Raw genomic sequence first — 23,871 nt, 5'->3', positions numbered from 1 at the left:
TAGGGACAATAACCATAAATGCATCATAGTGGACCATACCTAATGCTTGGGGCATAATAATACTTCACACAAAGCTCACCTTCAAATGTCTAACTAGATCAAGTCCCATAAACAAGTTTCTTGCTTATGTTAGAGATAGTTAGTTGGATAACCCTATTAGGTTTTCCCAACCCCCAAGGGGAAGAGACATGTCCTAGATCCATAGGTGTGTTTGAGAAAGGTGGCTACAAAGTGTGAAACACTTTAGAACAAGGTGGCATAGTCAAGCGACCAACTAATGGAGGTTCAACATCTTGAGTGTATAGATGTAAGGAGGGAGCAATCATGGAGGCATGAGTTACCCCTTTCCTCAGCCTGCTTTTTCCACCCCTTTGGTGTGTCTTTTACTTCTTTATGATTTGCTTTGATTTGGGTGCATAGCTTAGGAGCCCAAGCTTGCTTTTGAGATTTTCCATTACCCCTTAAAGATGAGTCAATTTATCACTCATTAGGATTGGGACAATACAAGAATTGCTTTTATGGATGAAGTATCATGTGCTTGAGCAACTAGGTGATAGCTAATGAGGGGGATAAAGCTCATTCTAGGCCTTTTCCCACATGTTAATCAAATGTCCCAACCACCTTTTTCTTTTTATATTTTTTAGTCATTGTGGATTTCTTGAGCTTTTATCTTTATTTTAGCTACATCAACCTCCAGGGCAAAGTTTTATGGGCCCAGACTCAAGGATGAGGATGAAAGGGTGCCCATCCTAATGACCAATGACCCGACCCAAAGAATGGAGATGAATAAGGAGAAAGATGTAAAGTGGTAAGTATGGAATAATCATGGACACGCTACTTCAATTAGAGCCTCCCTTGTAGTGCCCTTCCTAAAACCTTAAGGCCTCAAAGGAGGTCCCACTAGACTAGAGTCAAAGACTAACCTTCCAAGTGAAGTGAGGGAACAAGAATACAATCAAGATTAGTCAATCATCCAGTTTGCCCCTTGATCCATATTAATATGCCCATAACATTAAGTGAAAGCACATGATTGAAAAATGGTTAAAGTACCTGCCAATGGATGACCCACCTTCCTTCAAGAAGGAATGCCGAATGGGAGAGAGAAATCTAACTAGAGCAAGAAGTGGAGGATCTTGGCATCATGTTATGTGCTAATCATATAGGGTTGTTGGTTGGTAGGCTATCTGATGCCATCCTAAGCTGCAAATACCATAATGATGCAGCCTAAGACGCATATACCCACAGTATGCAAATAAATTGCATGTCACACTAAGTGTTTCCTAGGAATTCTGAAAATTCCATACTTAGGAAAATTCTCTTAACCAAAAGTTTTAACCAACGGAAATATAACATCTGATGAAAACCCACTTTATCAAAGTTTAAGTCTTTAAGCGGAAATATATTCGGTTCTCTCTTAATCCTTATAACTCAACCTTTTGGTTAATTTTATTACCCGCGCATGTCAACCATACCATGGTCTTCAGACTTGGTTAAAACCCAAACTTAACCCATAATATATTAATCCCGCTTATTCCTATTATAATTTCCATATAATAGATATATTTCATAACCACGTTTAAAACTTTACCTTTTCGCCATTCTTTAACCTTTGCATGTATATCGATGCTCTCCTTAGCGCGTTAAATCTCCGCCGTCGATCACATTCCTCGATCCGACGGTTATCGCATCACCCGATCATTAACTATCCCAGACGATCTCTACCGTTGATCTGCTCCGCCCAATCCAACGGTTATCGCATCACCTGATCGCTAACAAGCCCAGACAATCTCCATCGTTGATCAAACTTGCTCGATCCAACGGCTATCGTGCAATCTCGTGTGAAATTAAGCATGACCGATATCAGGTCGAGAGCACACAAGAAAAGTGGTTTTCTCTCTCCACTGTGTGCTACGTGTCAGCCTCTAAGCTTAATTGCGTGAATTTTAGAAAGACCGCTTACCACCTTTAGAGCGCACAAGAAACTGCTTACCCCTTGCGAGACCTTTTCATCCTTTTCTGAACACATGGGTTTACTCTTTGTCATCCATCTTCTTTACTTTATTTTGCGCGACTTAATCTTAGTCGTCTATCTCCCTCACTCTCGTTCATTGATCTGGCTGATCCAACGATTGTGCTCTACTACTACGTTCTTTTGTCTCTTACTGTGTAATAGCCATTCGTTCGGCTTTCTGCCTATGTATTTGCTTCCGCCTTACAGTTTTCACTTGTTCTGATCTCGATCTCTGCTTGTGCCTTTATGCTTCCTTCACCTTCACTGTAACATTAAAGGCTTTCTCCAATACTATGTGTGTGTAAAACCATAACACTCCTCTCTGCACTTCTTCTCTGATTCTGCACACATGCAACATATGTTACGCAGAATTTCTCAAGTTTACACACAACTTATAATTCAAACACACATCACACAAACTCAAAATCGAGTTATCTGTATTAATAAACAACCATTACACAAGAATTTCTTCCTTGGCCTGATTTTCAATATCAGTGGCCTTTCCTTCCCTTTTCTGTAGGCTTAACTGACTGACTGACTGACTGCTTCTCTACCTAACTGCTATGCCTTTTAGGCTTACATTTATACAAAAGGCTCTGTTTAACCAATTCTGGTTTAGATCCTTAATCTTCTGAACTAAATCCTGAATATCCTCTAAGTCCACTTTTAACTCCAGTAATCCCTAAGAATCCTCTCTAGTTCCACGAATCATGACATCACTTTCTAGTCTAAGACTTATAATTGATTTCCAACTCTCTCGTCATCACTCATCATCACTCATGTTCTCCTACACTCGAGAGCATTTACAAATATTCTCACAATATCTAATTAATTCCTATTTTAATCACTCAAAACATTAATAATTACATACATAGGAATCCAACTTCCTTGAAAACACAAGACCCCCTAAGTTAACTAGAACGTAATGAAATTGTTGAGCTGAATGCTCCTACATCAGACTCCCAAGGTTAAAATAATCATGATCTCCTGATCGTGTGCTTCCAACCTTTGTCTTCCTGGATCCCATACCTTGTTATGCAATTTGTCTTTGGTTGCTGTTGTTGTTTGTTGTTGTTCTCTAGGTTTCCACACTTTATGCTGCATTGCCCCACTAGCTATGTTCTCACAGTTTGTTGTTGTCTTTTCTTGTTGCTACTCTGCTTTCTTACTGTTGTTTTCTTCTGAATTACCTTCACCATCAATCTTATTATTCTTTCAATTTCTATGTCCAATTTATCTTTTGACTAATAATTACTTTGCCATTTGTTGTTGTACTCTGTCCACTCATCTTCAAACTGCTGTTTGTTGTCTTCTCTTTGAAGCTGTTGGATTCTTAATTCCGCCCTTTCATCCTCACCCTCTTGTTGTTGTCCAAACAACCTCTGTTCAATATCTGTAAATTACTTTCAAAAAGTAAATTGTCCTCCAGTTTCTTTTGTACTTGATTCCCCTCAAATACATTACTATGTTGTTCATCAATTCCAACATATTCTCTTTCCTCTTCTTTCTTTACTTTGTTGCTCATATGTGCCAAATTTTCTCCGGCATCTGCAACAAAACTTGCACTCACAAAAAAATCTATTAAAATGAAAAACATAAGGCCTTAGTGCCTCTTCTTCCTTTGGCAACATTTCAGTATGCTGCTCTGATTTTTCCTCCTCTATCAGCACATCAGTATGCTGATTCAACCTCGTTAAAGAATCCTCCAAAGGACTCTCGAAACTATTAGCAAGTCTCTCTTCCACACCATCTGCTTCAATGATGTCTTTATGCTCTTGTCCACTGTAGTGAACTCCTTCTGCAATCACTCTGTCATACTCCGAGTTTTCCAACAAATATTCCAACAGTTCAATTTCTCTATGACACTTCATAAGTATTTCACCATCACTTATAATTCCTGCATTTATACACAAATTATCAATTTGAAAATTACAAGGTTCAACAGTCTCAATTGTTGCTTCACATATTAGTTCTTTAGACTGATTCTTATCTCCTTCTTTCACAAGAAATTCTTGTGTTGTAACAGCTTCAAACATCAACGTATTACTAAATTCTTTTGTTACCATAATTCATTGTTTTTCCCATTTAAGAGACATTCTCCATCATTCTTTACTTTAGAGTATTCATCTTCTAAAAGATACTCTTCCATACTTTTGACAGCTTCAAAAGACTGCTCATCTTCTGCAAAACCTTCCTTTGTTAGTGACCAATCATCAGATGTCCTTTCTCCCTTTGCTAAATCTTTAGAATAGACTTCTTGTTTCTTAACATCTTTCATTAGATGTCCTTCTTCTTCGATGCAATTTGCCTTGTTGTCTTTCTATAAACCTTCTTCCAGAGCTATCCTTGCCCCATCATCTGCATAAATATTCTCCTGCATTTGTTCTTCATCAATAACATTAATCAAATTCATTAGATTACCTCTCTGAGACAATATTCCTTCATTCTTCATCAGAATGAGATCTTGATCTTCCATCCCTATGACAACTTTAAATGACTGTCTTCTCTCATTAAGTAACTCATCCATCGACTCTTTTTGTTGTAACCAGTCAAATTCTTCCTCTTTTGAGAAATATTCTTGGTCACCTTTCACTTCAAGATATTCATCTATCCTGAAGACATTTTCACAAAGTTGTTTTTCTCCTGCAATACCTGAAATCATACACAACCTATTAGTTTTAAAAGCATAAGACCTTGTTGTCTCACTTGATGCTTCAGTCATCATATCTCCTTGCTGTCTTGAATTCTCATAATAATTCATAAGATTTTCCACAGATCTCTAGTTTTCATCTTTAACCAAAACTTCACCCTGTTCTGCTTCACAAATGGAAACTCCCATTTCTAACTCAGCTTCTCTGAGTTCTTCCACCAACCGCTTTACTTGCCTCTGTTGTAGCCTTCTCTGTAACTCAGACAACTTCACTGCCTTTTGCCTCAAGAACCAACCTTGTCTTTGGTTTTCCTCTAGTATCATCCTTAATACATTGAGTTGTTCTTTTAACTCTGCAATCTCCTTGTCACGCTCCTCTTGACTCATTCTCTTGCCATTTGCCTTGGCATCCTCCTTCTTCACTTTTCTTCTGCTGTGGTCTTCCTCAGAACCTCTGTTACCTCTGTTATGACAATTAATAATCATCTCCTTCTCTATCTTCATGAGTTCCTCACTCACTTACTATGAGTTGCACTAAAGCCTCTGCAACAACAAGTCCTCCCTGCTGCCACTTACCTCACCAAGCTTTCCTCTGTACCTGGTCTTTTGGCAAGCACTTGGTTCTCTATTCTCTCGAACCTCTTTGAGCACTTCTCTCTGCTCCTTCTAGGCTTCAACTCATCTGCACTTTTTAAGAACACAACCTCCCTCTTGTATTTTAATCACAATGAAATACTAGGTTCTGACCACCTATTCTTTCACTTAGAAACTCTTACCAGCTTCCTTCATCCCTTAGCAATTCTACCCACATCCTCTGTGGAATTTCCTTTATGATCTTCCTGTGAGCTGCAACAATACCTCTGCAGTAACAAGTCTCCTTCTTGCTACACATGCCTCACTACGCTTTTCTCCTCTAAGCTCAGTCTTTTGGCATCTCTCTGGTTCTTTCTTCTAGAACCAATTGAGCACTCTTTGCACTAGGTTGCTGCAATCTTCTCACCTACTATCTTCAAGACCTCTGCATGATCGTGTTCTATGATTCACCTGCACTTTGAATGGATTGTTCTTCGTCTCTTTGCATCTACAAATTCTGCTACACTTTATCTCTATGTGTCCATTGTTTGTCAGATTTAAAATCTAATCTCCTCTTGCCTGCTTACATAGCTCCAAAACATAACTCTGTTCTAAGTTTTCTCAAAGAATTCTTACATGCAGAATTTCTTTGTTCTGCTCTGATACCAAATGATGCCAGACTAAGCCACAAATACCATAATGATGCAGCCTAAGCCGCATATACCCACAGTATGCAAATAAATTACATGTCACACTAAGTGTGTCCCAAGAATTCTTAAAATTCCATACTTAGGAAAATTCTCTTAACCCAAAGCTTTAACTAGCGGAAATATAACATCCGATGAAAACCCACTTTATCAAAGTTTAAGTCTTTAAGCGGAAATATATTCGGTTCTCTCTTAATCCTTATAACTCAAACTTTTGGTTAATTTTATTACCCGTGCATGTCAACCATACCAGGTCTTCATACTTTGGTTAAAACCGAAACTTAACCCATAATATATTAATCCCGCTTATTCCTATTATAATTTCCATATAATAGAAATATTTCATAACCACGTTTAAAGCTTTACCTTTCCGCCATTCTTCAACCTTTGCACGTATTCGATGCTCTCCTTAGCGCGTTAAATCTCTGTTGTCAATCACATTTTTCAATCCGACGCTTATTGCGTCACCCGATCATTAACTATCCCAGACGATCTCTACCGTTGATCTGCTTCGCCCAATCCAATGGCTATCGCATCACCCGATCGCTAACAAGCCCGGACAATCTCCATCGTTGATCAAACCCGCTCAATCCAACGATTATCACGCAATCTCGTGTGAAATTAAGCACAACCAATATCAGGTCGAGAGCACGCGAGAAAAGTGGTTTTCTCTCTCCACTGTGTGCTACGTGTCGGCCTCTAAGCTTAATCATGTGAATTTTAGAAAGACCGCTTACCACCTTTAGAACGCATGAGAAACTGCTTACCCCTTGCGAGACCGCTTCATCCTTCTTCAAACACATGGGTTTAATCTCCGTCGTCCATCTTCTTTACTTTATTCTACGCTACTTAATCTTAGTCGTCTATCTCCCTCACTTTCGTTCGTTGATCTGGCTGATCCAACGACTGTGCTCTACTGCTACGTTCTTTTGTCTCTTACTGTGTAATAGCCATTCGTTCGGCTTTCTGCATGTGTATTTGCTTCTGCCTTACAGTTTTCACTTTTTGATCTCGATCTCTGTTCATGCCTTTATGCTTCCTTCACCTTCGCTGTAACATTAAAGGCTTTCTCCAATACTATGTGTGTGTAAAACCATAACACTCCTCTCTGCACTTCTTCTCTGATTCTACACACCTGCAACCTACGTTACACATAATTTCTCAAGTTTACACACAACTTATAATTCAAACGCACATCACACAAACTCATAATCGAGTTATCTGTATTAATAAACAACCATTTACACAGGAATTTCTTCCTCGACCTAATTTTCAATATCAGTGGCCTTTCCTTCCCTTGCCCATAGGCTTAACTAATTGACTGACTGACTCTAACTGATTGATTGCTTCTCTACCTGACTGTTATGCCTTTTAGGCTTACATTTATACAAAAGGTTTTGTTTAACCAATTCTAGTTCAAATCCTTAATCTGCTGAACTAAATCCTGAATATCCTTTAAGTCCACTTTTAACTCCAGTAATCCCTAAGAATCCTCTCTAGTTCCACAAATCATGACACTTTTTTCTAGTCTAAGACTTACAATTGATTTCCAACTCTCTCGTCATCACTCATCATCACTCATGTCCTCCTACATTTGAGAGCATTTACAAATATCCTCACAATATCTAATTAATTCCTATTCTAATCACTCAAAACATTAATAATTACATACATAGGAATCCGAATTCCTTGAAAACACAAGACCCCCTAAGTTAACTAGAACGTAATGAAATTGCTGAGTCGAATGCTCCTACATCACTATCCAAGGAGGAGGAAAAATTTTCCACCTTTCTATTTCTATTTCTTCACTATCTCTAAGTTATTACATGCCGAAAATTCCTACCACTTTATTTCAAATATTTCCAATCTCACTTTTGGTTGCTTCATTGCATGCCAAAGGTCATTTTGTGTGTTGTTGTATCGGTTTATTTTGCAGATTTACAGGGTTATAACAGCACATAAACACTTAGGGCAAGCACCAGCCCAAATGGAGAGGAGGTTTGTTGGTGACAATTTAAGCAAATTCTCCTACATGTTACACCAATTTCTCACTGTTGATCTTCAAAGTTCCTTCTATCTCTTATAGTGCATTTTTTTGTGCTAACATTGCATCTTCTCTATCTGGCCATGTGCAATCCCCCCTCCCAGCATTGAAGTGCATCAGTGACCAAAATATGCTTAGGGTCAACCACACAGTTAAGTAGCACCATGAGCATTGTCACAATTGGCCACAAACCCCATATAATAAATTATAAGTCTTGTTGACCTTGCCGCCTACACCTACCTACAAGTTAGTGAGAAAAGCCTTCAACCCCACAAGGTGTGGTTGGTGGCAGGGAACTCAGAGAAAGGGTTGTCAAACTAATCCTGACTCTGTCCGTTTGAGCTATCTCCTAGGTTAGCTAAGGGGGGTGGTCCCCAATGAAAAGTTAAGTTAAAAATGATGTGAGTTTCTAGGAGAATTGTTAGAGTTAAATAGATTATCTCTTTAAGATTTATAAGCAAAAAATTGATATGAGCAATAACCATCATAAGATAAGCATTAAATACATAAACAACCAGTGCCTTCCAAGTGTTTGCTCTTTAAGAAATGAAATTGTATTTTGCGTAAAATGAAGTGAAATGCTTTCAAATGGAAAGGCAAAATAACCGTGAAAAGAATGCTTTCAAGATGAATAAGCCTACAAATCAAAGCATGGAAACTATCTTGCTCAAAAGGGTACAAAAAGAACTCAAATGTTAGACCAATATGACAATATGCAATTAAGTTTGCAACCCAAAATAATAGTACTTGAAAGTTGAAAGTGAAATCAACCATTCATGATAATAAGCAATTAACCACTTTCAACCATTCATGACAATAAGCAATTAAACCAAAAGATGAGTCAATTTCCAAGTACAAGAAAATTAAACTTGTTGCAAAATTAAAAGAGATTACAATGCTTGCATCCAAAGTGCCTCTTGAAATAAGATTTTCATGTGAGACTTTAAACCAAAGCAAATGTGATGGAATGTTTTTCTTGGTTCATTTTATTTGATTAGTGCTAAGGCAAAGTTACAATTGAACTCTAGTCCTCAGACCTCATCCTCACCCAAATATTTGGATCTCACAATGAGGAGTCAATAGAGGTAGAGGGTCCCTAAGAGTCTATTCAACCAACTTAAGTTGGAGATAAGTTTTAGTGATGCTTGGGGCATGTAAATAAATTAACCAAATAATGAGAATTAACTTCTATTTGAAATGTACTTGCTTGACATGAAATAAAATGTTATTTTTTGGAGAAAATTTGTCCAAATACTTGATGCATGTAAAATGTGCTTAATGGTGGAGCATAAGTACGCTTGGAACTATGTTCAAGCCAAATAAGATCAAGTAAAAAATGCTTGCATGCAAAAAAATTGAACTTGTTATGGACTTAAAACATGTAGTAAGTTAAAATAAAGTGCATGCAAAATGAGTTGATGCACGTTGTGTTAATTTCTCAATTAGATAATATGCATGCAAAATGAAATAAACCAACAAAGTCAAACCGTCAAGCCTCTCCAAAAGGTGGAGAGATAGGGATGCCAATGGGTAAAACCCACACTCCCAAAATCAAAAATTTTATTAGTTGTTACAAGAAGGAAAAGACAATGAAGTCTTCTCTTAAATCCAAAGAAAGTCTTAACAAATTGGAATCAAAACATAGACTTTTCTCCGTTGAATATTTCTGCAATTTGAGGCCCACAAAGGCTAAAAAAAATGCAGATTTTTCGAAGAAGAAGAAGAGAAGATAAGCCTCCTCTATGGCCATGGCCAAGAGAGAGCGAGAGATGGCCAAAATGAACTCGGTTTTCCTCAAGAATAACACGTCCTTATCCAAGATGAATTTGGCCTAAAGGTGGAAATAATCACTAAATCTGAGCCCCAAGGTCCTGCATGCAAACTTGTAAGTAAGTTTTCGATGATGAATGCCGCAAGTAGCTGCAAGAGAACAAGTTTAAAAAAAAATATACAACAACAAATGTTAGCTCAAAATAACTACAAAGTATGTTACAAAAATAATCTACATGAGGCTAGGCCAAAGAGTATGAGCAAGGTCTCCTCTTTGACTAGCCATGACTTAGCTCTTTGAAATAACCAGATATTGATAAATGAAATGCAATATATAAAAAATAAATTTTTCCAAGTTTGATATTTTGATGCAAGAAATAAAAGCTTTAAGAAACTTGAAAGAATCCCTGCAAGACACAAATAAGATATAGATGAGACTTTGGAATTCAAAACATGTGGGTTCTCCTTGAATATTTTTCAAGAATGGGTTGATTCCTCCGAGAATTTCCCCTCACGCTTGAAAAGTTTGACCAAATAATGATTCATCTACAAAACTTCACCACAAATCATTAAATCGACATGAAATTAAATAAGTGCAGTGGAAAGAATTCCTAGAGATACATCTATTATCCACTAGAAGATTTCTTTTCTTAAAGCAAATAATTAATTCTTATGCTAATATGAGATAGCTGCATACTAACATAACTTGAAACAAGCATGAAAGAAATAATGACATGAGGAAATAAATAGAAGCATAAAAATAAGTCAAGAATTTACCACACATGCAAGGAGAAAAACACCATCACGCTTTACCCCAAAGACTGTTGTATTATATTGCAAGTAGTGAATACAATCCCGCAGAGTCTCCTCAAGCACAATAGCTCGTATTACATGATACAAATGAGAGCTCAAGGCTTTATTATATAGAACTATGAGAGTCAATCCCAATGTAGAAGTGATTAAACAAGTGGCATGAGGTGACAATCCCAAAGAGAAATTCGAATTTGTTGAATGGAGCTCCAATGCCAAGTGTAAAAATCGAATTCTAGCAAGTGGACATCATTTTCTTCTTCTCTTATGTGCCAAATTCAAATTTTATGATGGAATGACAAGTGTATATGGGTGGTAACCCATGTGGGGACAATTTCCCACAAAAATCTCCACCAAATATTCTCCCAAATCCTCCCAGATGTGCATTAACTTCACAAATTCGAATTTCCAAGTAAGTAGTTTTCTCATTTAATGCCAGAAATTCGATTTTATTTGAGCACATGTCTTTTCCTTGATTTTAGGAGTCCACATCACCTTGGGACTTCACTTTAACTCTCCCATAATTTTCCACCTCATTTCCACAACATTTAGCATGTGTGGATATTTATTTTTCTCCATTTATTTAATTTTTGGCTTAATTAATTGCCAGATTTCCCACTAAACTTAGGAAAAGTGGGTTTTGAGGGTTCAAAATGTAGGAATTTACAGGGTAAGTTCCTCAGAAAGAATACCAAAAGGACACCGCTCACAACCAGATCACAGATCAATACACCAGTATTTTTGACGTGGTTAAAACCCTCAAAGAGGGAAACAGTCCACGGCCTGTCCCAACGTGGGTACTACAGGCAATTTATTAATCAAAGAATGAAAATTTACATAAGCTTCTCTCATGCACGGATTACTCGAACAATGACCCTCCATGCGCTTTAAATAGAACTCATGGACCAATCGGGTGTCAAGCCACGGATCAAGTGTCAGTAATACCGAGGTGAGAGTGAACCGTCGGATTGTAAGTTACAAAATGTACAACGGTAAAGAAACACACTTTACCTAACTCTATACCTAACTCTATACTAGACCAAGTTGAACTTAACTATTTCCTATGTGTCGGAATATCCTAACATCCCCCCTTAAGAACAACTTGGGATAGGATTGAAGGATTTACAAATATGACACAATAGGAGAAGGAAGGAGGCACTAGAGCCTATCCCCCCTTAGTGACAACTTCCTGAACTCCAAGCATATATCGAAGTTTAGTGAACTTCGCCTCTGTGAGAGCCTTTGTGAAGATGTCTGCAACCTGATCATCTGTTGAACAATATTGCACTTCAAGAACATGGTCATGAATGAGCTTTCTGATGAAGTGCATGTGTAGTTCAATGTGTTTACTGCGCTGATGCTGGACTGGATCTTTGCATAGCTGAATGGCACTTTGATTATCACACCAAAGTGTGGTTGGATGCTGCTGCTCAAAGCCAAACTCTGATAGGATCTGACGAAGCCACAAGGCTTCCTTACTAGCTTCCACGGCACCACGATACTCTGCTTCTGCTGACGAAAGAGAAATGGCAGCTTGTTTCTTGCAAGCCCATGTAATAGGTCCTGAACCAAGAGTGAAGACATAACCGACAGTAGACTTTCGATCATTAGGGTCACCAGCCCAATCAGAATCAGTGAAACCAACTAATAGAGGAGCTGCTTTGGCACTGTAATGAATCCCAAACTGTACTGTACCTCGAACATAACGAAGTATTCTTTTGGCTACTTTCCAATGACTTTCACGGGGGTTTTGCATAAAACGAGCAACAAGGCCAACAGCAAAGGAAAGATCAGGACGAGTATGGGTTAAATACAAGAGTTTTCCTACAAGTTGACGGTATAATGTAGCATCAACTTCAGGAGAAGTACAAGAGACTGAAAGTTTGACTCCAGACTGAAAGGGAGAAGGGGCTGGCTTACAGTCTTCCATGTGAAAATGACGAAGAATATCACAAGCATACTTGGACTGGGAAAGGGAAATACCCTCCTTGGATTGCAAGACTTGAAGACCGAGAAAATAGTGTAAGTGTCCTAAGTCTGTCATTTCAAATTTCTTTTTAAGGTTGGACTTCACATGGTTTATAAGGTTGGGATCACTACCAGTAAGGATAAGATCATCAACATAAAGAACAAGGATGATAAGAGAGTTGCCCACTTTCTTGGTGTAGACAGTATTGTCAGAATGACACCTAGAAAAGCCAGATTCTAAAAGAAAGCTATCCATTTTGGCATACCAAGCCTGAGGAGCTTGCTTGAGGCCATAAAGGGATTTCTTAAGTCGACAAACAAGGCTGGAGTCTGTTTTTATGAAGCCAATGGGTTGTTCCATATAGATTTCTTCCTGCAAGTCCCCATGCAAGAAAGCAGATTTAACATCCATCTGATGGACTTCCCATTTTAAAGAGGCAGCAAGGGAAAGAACAAGGCGGATAGAGTTCATTTTGGCAACAGGGGAGAAGGTTTCAGTGTAGTCAATGCCTTCAACCTGTGAAAAACCCTTAGCAACAAGACGAGCTTTATGTTTATCAACTTTCCCATCTGGTCCATACTTGGTTCTGTAAACCCATTTACATCTAACAAGTTTGCGTCCCTTTGGTAGAGGAACAAGATCCCATGTATCATTTGTCATCAATGAATGATATTCTTCATTCATAGCTGCTTCCCAATGTGGATGGCCTGAAGCTTCTGCAAAAGTGTCAGGATCATGATTTACTGGAGCTTGAGCCAGTAAAGAAGAGGCTCTTTCAAACTGAGAACGTGTACGTCGCTGATCTGTAGGATCACCGGCAAGATCACCTGCTGCATCCCGAGTAGCACGGACCCATCTTGGAAGTTGAGGATCCTGAGAAGGTGGGGGAGGATTATCATCCTCACTTTCATCATCTGAAGAAGAAATGTTTTCAAAAGTAGAAGAGATAGGAAGAGGTGGCACATCCGCCGGACTAGGCTCGCAGGCCGATTTATTTTCATCAAATTTTACATCTCTTCTAATGATAACATTTTTGGACTTAAATGGAATAAGTCTATAACCTTTTACATCTTCAGAATATCCAACAAAAGTACATTTCTCACTCTTAGGTTCTAAAGCTTTATGCTTTTCATCTGGAATATGGGCCCATGCTTCACTTCCAAACACACGAAAGTGACTTACATCTGGTTTAATGGAACTCCAAGCTTCTTCTGGAGTGATATTCTTTAGAACCTTAGTAGGAGTGCGATTGATTATATAATTTGCACAATTAATTGCTTCGGCCCAAAAACTAAGACTGAGTCCTTTAGATTGCAGCATACAATTAGCCATTTCCTTTAAGGTGCGATTTTTCCTTTCAGCTACACCATTTTGTTGTGGAGTGTATGGAACAGTATGTTGCATTTGAATTCCATTTTCGGTGCAAAAGTTGATGAATGTGTTTTTAACATATTCTCCACCATTATCAGTTCTTAGCTTAAGAATTTGATGTCCAGATTGTTTTTCAACAAAGGCTTTGAAGGCCAAAAATGTGTTAAATACTTCGCTCTTGAGTTTTAAGAAGTATACCCAAGTGCGTCTGAAGAAATCATCAATGAAATTTAAGAAATACTTGCAGCCAGAGAATGAAGCAACAGGAAGTGGACCACATAAATCACTGTGCACAAGCTGTAAAGGGGCTGAGGCGTGCCAAGAGGCACGTTTGTCAAAACTGTCCCGATGATGTTTTCCGAGTACACATCCGGAACAAACACCATCTCTGCAAGATACCATAGGAAGACCTGTCACCATATTTTCTTTACATAGATGCTGAAGGGAGCGATAGTTTAAGTGACCAAATCGCTCATGCCAAAGTTTGCTCACTTCATCATTATGAGCAACAAATACTGAGGGAAGATTTGATGACCCAAAGTTGTGAAACTTATACAACCTTGTGGAATCATCAGCAATACCAGTAGCTAGAATCTGTTTAGGATCTCTTAGATCCTTGATTACAACATCATGAGGTGAAAATTCAACAATTTTACCTTCACCTGAATGAGTTATCTGATAGACAGATAGAAGGTTGCAGGATAAGGTTGGAACACATAATACATCATTAAACTGACCATTGTCTAGATGAACAGTTCCAGTCCCTACAACATTAAGAGATCTATCATCACCAACATATATATTTTTGGTGTTACAATCATTTAAAGAAGAAAACATGGCTTGGTTTTTGGCCATGTGATAAGAGGCTCCAGAATCAATGAGCCACTCATGAGAAGGAGAAGAAGAAGATACATTTAATGCATAACCAGACTGAGATGATTGACAACGACATGCAGAAAGTGCCATTCCGGAAGTTGAAGTTGAAGTATGCTCCACATGGATGTTATGTTTCTTCATTGCGGCTTCCAAGGCTTCCATCTTCTTAAAGCATTTAGATTCTAAGTGGCCATCTCGATTACAAAAGTTACAATGTCTATCAGTCTTCTTCCATTTGTTTTTATTGGTCTTATCATTTTGCTGAAATGATCCTTCATTTTGAGGCTGAGTTTGCTTAGGACCCTTGTTTGGTTTAGGACCATTCTTTTTAGGATATGACTTCTTAGGATTCTTTGAATTTGGTTGCTGCTGGGCGGCTAACGCTTTCTTGGAAGAGTTTCCAAGATTAAGAAGACCAAGGTGTAAGAGTTTTTCTTGTTCTCTTATTAAGGAATCACAAAAGGAGTCAAAGGAAGGGGCCTTGTAGTCTTTTCCTTGACAAATGAAAGCTTCCCTTGTAGAATGGAAAGTGGAAACAAATACAGAGTAGGCTGGTCCCAACTTAGTAAGGATGGAATAAATAAGGTTACCATCTTCTTTCTTAACTTTAACACCTTCCAAGAGATATCTAAGGGTCTTGAATTTGGACAAGAAATCTTCAATGCAAGAAAAATTATTAGGATCCAAAGTAAGCAACTCATTTTCAAGTTGATGGGCTCTAATTTCATTTTTAATCCCAAAAACTTTAGCGAGTTTTTCCAATGCTTCATGAGGAGTCTCAAGTTCTGCAATATGGAATCTAAGATCAGGAGAAATAGACATCCCTATCAAACCACGTGCTTGATCTTGTCTATTTTCCCATTTTGCAGCCTTGTCTTCATCTTTTGGTTTCTTCTCTTGGTCTGTGGCTATTCTGAAGAGACCTTTACTTCTAAGTAAATCTTCCATGTAGGCTACCCATTGGAAGTAGTTAGTGCTGTCAAGAATGACTTGGCATGGACTTTCCATTTAAAAAAAAAAAAACTGAAGCTGAAGATGCTGAAAGTAAGTGTTCCAATGGATAGATCTCGAAAAATTAGGCTGTTTTAAAAAAAACGGCTCTGAAAAAGGCTTCTGGATGAAGAAGTTATGGCTTTTTGAAAAAAAATTGTTGACGTTGCCGGCAAAGTGCGAATGTGCGGGAATGAAAAAATCCGCCCCCACAAAATGGAGACTTGAACCCAAGACCTCTACTCTCTTAAAATAGCTTTGAACCAATTGATCTATACAAAAAATTTGAGAGAGAGAGAGAGAGAGGGGGGGGGGGGGCCTTGGTTTGCGTGCTTGCCTTGAGAAAGCTCTTTTTCCCTACAAAACACAAAACACAAAACCCAACACGAATATGCAAAGAAAAACGAACCTTGCGGCTCGAAGTTAGCTTTAGCCAAAAAACTAGAAATTTTAAAAAATCTCAAAGTTAGCTTTAGCCGAAAAACTAAATATTTTTCTCAATGTTTCTGATTTTCCGAGATCACACTAAGGTGCAGGGAAAAGAGCATACGCATGAGAAAAATCCTTCCTTTCTGTTTCTGATTTGCCCAGATCGCACAGAGTCGCAGGGCAAAGAGCATACGCAGAAATGAAAGGTATAGATCCGGTTAAAAAAAAGGGCTAAATAAAACGAAACCGAAATAAGCAGAGAGAAAATAACAGTAAACTGCAAAAACACTGTATACCTCCCGATCTGAAAAATGACGCAGCTAGGGCTACCGAAAACCTTTTCGCGTGAAACGAAAGGGGTTCCTCACTGGAACAGATGCTTCGAACGCAACAGAGCATTCCTCTCGGCCCGAAAGCAGTCAGAAACAGCAGATCTAGGAAATGACAGCCGCATGCAGTTCTACCGGCTTCAGATTTGGATCACCAACGGACGCGGCCCTCAAATAGCTCTGATACCATGTAGGAATTTACAGGGTAAGTTCCTCAGAAAGAATACCAAAAGGACACCGCTCACAACCAGATCACAGATCAATACACCAGTATTTTTGACGTGGTTAAAACCCTCAAAGAGGGAAACAGTCCACGGCCTGTCCCAGCGTGGGTACTACAGGCAATTTATTAATCAAAGAATGAAAATTTACATAAGCTTCTCTCATGCACGGATTACTCGAACAATGACCCTCCATGCGCTTTAAATAGAACTCATGGACCAATCGGGTGTCAAGCCACGGATCAAGTGTCGGTAATACCGAGGTGAGAGTGAACCGTCGGATCACTACATATCGTGACCGTCGGATTGTAAGTTACAAAATGTACAACGGTAAAGAAACACACTTTACCTAACTCTATACTAGACCAAGTTGAACTTAACTATTTCCTATGTATCGGAATATCCTAACACAAAACACATTATTAACCCCTCAAAGTGTGTCATAGTAGAAATTTAAGGGTGAGAGGTGTAATGATTACTCATACCCCATACAACTTCTCGAAACTACACTTATTACAATTTAAATACAGTTTTATTTGCAATTTTTGACCCGCGGAAAATCTAAAAAATTAAAAAATGACTACCTAGACCTAACCAAATTCCACGAAATTTTTTGTGTGATCTAATATGGTAATATACATCGACTCTAGACACTAAGAGGTGTTAGGGGCTCAACTTTCAAACAGTCATCCCGCCTTTGGGGTAAAAATTGAGTGAAAAAATCCAGAAAATTTTCCACCTCTGAAAAAGAAGGGATAATTAACCAGATAAAAACAACACTCCAAGATGTACTCGTTTGTTAATCAAGTCCCAACATCCTAGGCCTGTTACAGACTCAAGAAACTCATCATTACTAGTATCACTTATTACAATTCCCCGCAGGGTGTGGAATCTGGGTACAAGAAAGATGATGAGAAGATAGAAGTAGAGTTTAAAAACTCTGTTGACTGATGATATTTGATGGTACAAGTGTCCATTGGTACATCCTTGGGAATGGAGTCTTCATATAATAATCAGGTGCCACTCCAGTGGTCAACAAGCCTAATCAAGAGAATGATAATTTTTCATGCATGGCCCTGGTAATCTCAAAAGCAAGGAGACTGTTGTGACAGGAAGAAGTTGGGAAGGAATTCAGATACTAGATCTCAAGCCACAGGAGGTTGGCTAGGGGTTCTCTGCGTAATAACATGATGATAATGACCCTATGACAACTAGCATGGTGCACATTGCAGCATAATATTTTGCAATGTTATGATTTTTGCACCCCATTTCTAATATTTACATCCAACTTCATGGCAATTTGGATTTTTGTATTTCTAGGCATATATTCTCATACTTGATGGTATTATGAGTAATTTTCGTTAGATATGCTAACATTAAGGTTTTCATCAACATATTTTGGGCTTTAAAATCCTCATAAGAGAAGATTAAGATAAGATAATTTTATCATGTCCAGCAAGTTCCTATAAATATGTCAATGTGATTACTAGGTACAACCATATGAGATACAAAGTGGATGTGCAAAGGTTGCTCCTAGAAAAACATGATCTAAAAACTAGCCTATGTTGTAAAGATCTAAAGTCTATAGCCTCAGAACATGAAGCAAATAAACAAATCAATTGATAATGTTTGTTATAGCAGCCCATGTTGCCATTTTTTTATTTGATTTTGACTCTAGCTTGTTTGGGACAATGACTCTTCATAATGTAAACATCATCTTGTCCTTGCTCTCAGTGTTTTGATCTTGATAAGTCCATTGGTCAAAGTGGTGGCTTTTGTTATTAAGACAAATATAAGGTGTCCTTGTAAATTTCTCCAAGAAAACAAAGAGGAGAAGGGAGCACAAGTGGAGATGGCCATGTTGTTGGCATGATGAAGTTCTCGATCTTCCAATTAATGACAAGGTATGTGTTCCACTAGCCGTGTCTAAGTGGCTAATGGCACAAAAGGAGATGGTTGGGGGTTGTTAGTTGTTGATGACCCACATCCAACTATTGGCTACTCCAAGCTAAAGGACAAAGACCTAAAGCCTATTGTTGTTGCAAGTACCTAAGTCTCTATAATTATGATCTCTATCTTTGTGCCAAACATTTATGTTTTAATCATGATCATAGTACTAGGATATGTGACATTTAGATTTTGGACTTTATTATACTTTATTGAAGATTTTGTATATTACATGACTTGCTTTTGGTTTTTAGAAAAATTTGCTCCTTGATAGGACTTTTATTATCCCTCTTTACATCTTGATGTTAGTGGCCAAGAAGTTAACCAACTATTTATTCTATAAAAATCTTATTGTGCATATTACCAAAAATAAAAGATGACAAAGAATCCCAATGGACCAAAAATGCCAAATACCACAATCTCGCTTACGTATGATCATAGCGAGACCTGGCCCTTGGCAATCCAATCGAAGTTGGCACTATGATTCCAAGATCGGTTCAAAGTTAATTTCCATTAGCATGTTAATTTGCTTTAAATCTAGCATCCGACAAATCATTAACCTAGCAGAAAGCAAATCTACTAAATAATTTACACAACTAGGTTCCTAACTTAGTTAGCGGAAGCAAAAATAATCAAACTTATAAAAACACAACACGGATTCTACGCAACAAAGTTTTTCATTAATAATCCAAACTTACATGGGCTCCCGTTCTAGGATAATTGCCCAACTAAGAAAATACCGAATACAAATAAACCCAAATCTAATCCAGCAAATATGCCCTAGATCAATGTTTGATCTTCTTTGTAAATCTGGATCTCCAGCCTCCTTGCACTCCCTTGGACCCAACACACTACTCACTGAGATGCCTCTCTCAATCTTGTGCTATTGTAGTGTGTCTTTCTCTTCTCCTTAGCCTTGCTTTTATAAATTCACATCAAGATAAAACCCTAACCCTCATCTTCGAAGTGATGAACGGCCGAGATTAGATCTCTCCTCACTTAAGATCAACAGTTGATAATAAAACTTATTCACTAAAGTAAATTGTTTACTTTTCCAAAGTTTCTTTTAGTTCAATAAGCCAACATTATAATATGTGTTTTTTCTTAAGTTAGACTAAGACTAAGTTACATTAGCAATCTCGCTCACACTAGAGCAAGTACCTAAGAAGACTATGGGCGACTTTTGCACACCTAGACACAAAAGCCTATGTAAAAGTACATGCCCAAGCTACAAACATCAACACTTACTAGTTGTTACAGCAATTTGTGCATAGCTATAGTTGAATTGCAATAACTTGGCTCAAAAGGAATGCCTTTATATGGAATGATGCAAAAAGCATTTTTTTCAAGGCTTAAAAGAACCTATGTGTACTATTCAGTGTCAATAGTGCCAAATTTCTCTAAGACTTTCATGTAGAATATGATGCCTCAGCCAAAGGTATTGGGGGCAATGTTGATGCAAGAGAGGCACCCATTGGCATTCACCAATAAACAATTGTACAAAAAAAACTTGGGAAAGTCTACATATGAAAAAGAAATGATGGCCATCCTTCACACAATTAATACATTGCGCCCTTACCTAATTTAGCATTATTTTCGAATCAAGACAAGCCATCATAGTTTGAAATGTATTTTGGTACAACATTTGTCTTCACTAGAATAGAAAAAGTGGGTCATCAAGATGTTAGTCTATGATTAAAAGACCATCACACAAAAAGGGCAAGGAGAACATGGTGGTAAATGTCTTGTCTTAGAAGTATGGGAAGGATAGAGTCCCTATTTGCTTTATCCTTACCAATTCCAAATTGGATAGCAGAGGTACGCCAAGGATGGTTGGCTAATGTCAAGATCATTCAATTTCTTCAACAACTATAGGTAGATCTATCCAACCCTACAGGGTATACTTGGGATAATGACACATTATGGTATGAAGGGAGTCTATTTTTGGTGTTGAATTTTGCATTAAAATCGTGAATATTATTGATTCCTCTCTCACAACAAGTCACTTTGGAATTTAACATATAAACAAGTATATTATTGGAATTGCATTCCCCTATCACAACAAGTCACTTTGGCATTTTGAAAATAGATAAACAAATTAAGTGTTCATTCTTTTGGAAAACGTGCAAAATGACATCCATATCATTGTGGTTGAATGTGACACATATCAAAGGAACAAGGGTGAAATAATGAAACCACCAAGGGCACCACAACACCTACCAATCCTAACAACAATCAAGGGTGACATTTACGTGGATTTTATTGTGGACCTAACTAAAGCCAGAAACAAATCTATCATCATGGTAGTCATTGATTTCCTTTCCAAATATGCCCGCTTTTTGTGTCTTATAACACTTTCTTAAACCAATTACTATTACACAAGTCTTCATGAATCATATTTTAAAATTGCATGGCATGCCAAACTCGACTGTGATAGATCATGATTCGACTTTCCCAAACAAATTCCGACATGAATTCGTTAAACCAGCGTTGCAAACATCTCAATAACATCCCGATTTTATCTTAAAATCACGATTTTTTGTCCTAGCCAATTTTTGCCGATTTTTTAAAGATATTTTTATGGTATCTTAATTTTGCTGATGTTTGCCGATTTTTTACCGATATTTCCCTGACTTTTACAAATTTTTGGTTTTTCGAACCATTGCCGATTTTATCCTGATGCGATGTCCACAACATTGGTTTAAACTATAGGACACACAATTAAAAATGAGAATAGCTTATCACCCCATCCCCCCACAAATGGTATAGAGGTGGTTAATAAATGCCTGGAAACTTATTTGAGACATTTTGCATCATACCAACAAAGCCAATGGGTCCGCTAACTACCCCTTTTAGAATCATGGTACAATACCACATATCACAATTGTACCAAAATGTCACCCTATGAGACCATCTATCAAAAACACCCATCTATGGCCTCGTACTTACCAAGCACCTCCAAAGTCCATGAAGTGGATGTCACTCTTAACATGAGCTAACATTCACCATACACTTAAGGACAATCTGGTCTTGGCTCAAAAGAATATGAAGTAATAGGTAGACCAGCATCACTCAAAGTGCTACTTTGAAGAAGGAGATCGTGTGTTTCTTCATCTCCAATCCTATAAGCAGGCATTTCTCAAAGAAAACAGCCACCAAAAGCTAGCACTAAGTTCTATGACCCTATTAGATCCTCAAATGAATTGGAGAAGTTGCCTACATATTGGCTCTCCCGACCCACTCCAAGATTTATCCAATATTTCAGCTATCGACCCACTCCAAGATTTATCCAATATTTCAGCTATCGACCCACTCCAAGATTTATCCAATATTTCAGCTATCTTGTTCGAAGAATTGGTCAGACCAAATTACCACATTCAGACCACCCTCCCCAAACTTGATGAAGTAGGTTCCAATTGGTTACAACAAGAGGTAGTACAAGACAAAATTGAGTGTCAACTGTGCCAATGCATTATACAGGAAGTCTTGATACAATGGAAGGATACACAACTGAGAGATGCCACCTAAGAACCAGTGACAACTTTACAATAGTTTCCACATCCACAACCTTGAGGAAAACACTACTTTTGAAGGTGGGGAATGTTAAAGTCCTTAAATAACCTCCATGGTTATGAGTATTAGGAGTCTGTCAATTAATGCATAGGGCCATTCTCTTTGAATAAGGCTCACTAGATAGTTGGTGTGTGGTCGATTAATGTAAAGGGTCATCCTTGTGGAATAAGGCCCACTAGGTAGTTGGTACTCATTAATGTTGGACCATGATGTAGTTAGGATTTAGGTAGTGAGAAACTATTTAAAGAGATGGAAAGATATGTATTTTTTTGTCAAGGATCATTATTGTATTGAACTGCTGCTCATTTGGAGATTGCCCCCTTCCAAAAGCCAAGTGAACGTTGTGCACATTTTGGAATATCAATAGAAGGTGCTTTTTCTGCAGGTACTGTATTCTGGTTTTCTATCTTTTATTTACTGCAGTTTTGAATGTCTTCATATATCGCATCTCTATATCTGCTATACAAGTACACTGCAGCCTTAGTAGTCCCTTGTCAATATGCTGGTTAAAAGGTGGCTTAGCCATCCATAATTGATGCAGTAGTTAGCCTAAGTTAATCACTACTTAAAGGGGTCTTCAACCCATTTGTAATACACAATGATACACTATGTGACATGTGTTTTATTTAGAAGTGTTGTTCAAAGTGGAGTTTTGCACTATTTAAAGGGGGTCTTCCCACCCATTGTAATACACCATGTGGCATGTATTTAAGCAATGTTGTTCAGACTGGAGTTTTCTACCCAAAGTCAACCTTTATGTAATGACGTGTGCAATGTGTGTAGACTCTATTTTCCTTGTGGCATTTATGTTCTAAATTTTGACAAGTTAAATGAGCCAAGATCCAACAGATCTTTTACAATTAGAGTCAGTTTCCAGTGGCAACTGTAGAGGACACCAAAATCAATTGACAGCTCAAAATAAATTTGAAATCCTACGTTTTCCATTTCCTGAACGTAAGCTCTTATTTTTTTCTCTTTTCATTGCAATATGTTAACTGAGGCAATCATGCACTGGAATATTGAAGCTGACCATAGAAGCAGAAGAATTTTTTGACCCAGTATTTCCAGGTAAGTATTCATCAGTGCATTTCATCATTTGCAGCCTGCATTTGAGCTTCATTGGCATTTGTGCATTGTTTCCCCGCTGCAACTCTGCTAAAAAAATTTAAAACATTAATTCTTCTGAGATTTAAAACCTTTGAAACCAGAAATGGGCAAAAGTTATGTCTTGTTCATCCTATTTTAACTGTCTGCAAATAGTAAATACTAAATACGAGTGCAAAATATCTATTTTTATGCTACAGACAAAAGTCAGCAGATAATATCATAATATATTGATGCTCTGCACATACCAAATAGAACATCATGAGTAATTATCAAAGTGATTCATTAAAACCATGGACTGTCATTTATTGCAAGGGATGTGTGAAACCTAAAATATAAGAAGTATACTTTACTTTCTAGATATCTTTACAGGTAAATGCAACATAGAAAAGCCTTTTTATATTTTCATCTGGTTATCCACCTAGGCAACATCATTTAAATCTCTACATCTCAGGGTGTTGAAGGTTGTGATACTGGATTTGAGACCCGCCTCACGG

The 23,871-nt window shown here is 37.8% G+C and overlaps 1 long non-coding RNA gene across 2 annotated transcripts in view; it reads right to left on the bottom strand.

The window, feature by feature from the left end:
- LOC149241410 (uncharacterized) overlaps positions 1-23,871 on the bottom strand; it is a 196,648-nt gene that overhangs the window by 62,155 nt on the left and 110,622 nt on the right. For both annotated transcript variants that reach the window (XR_016246576.1, XR_016246577.1), the window contains exon 2: positions 23,301-23,422. This is a non-coding gene — a long non-coding RNA (uncharacterized LOC149241410). The remainder of the gene's footprint in view (positions 1-23,300; positions 23,423-23,871) is intronic.

The sequence above is a fragment of the Pinus tabuliformis genome, chromosome 8, assembly GCF_031772625.1.
Source record: "Pinus tabuliformis cultivar Carrire ecotype Pingquan chromosome 8, CPIR1, whole genome shotgun sequence".
Lineage (NCBI taxonomy): Eukaryota > Viridiplantae > Streptophyta > Pinopsida > Pinales > Pinaceae > Pinus > Pinus tabuliformis.
Note: the sequence above shows the minus strand (reverse complement) of the source record. Positions and strands in the feature narration are given on the sequence as shown.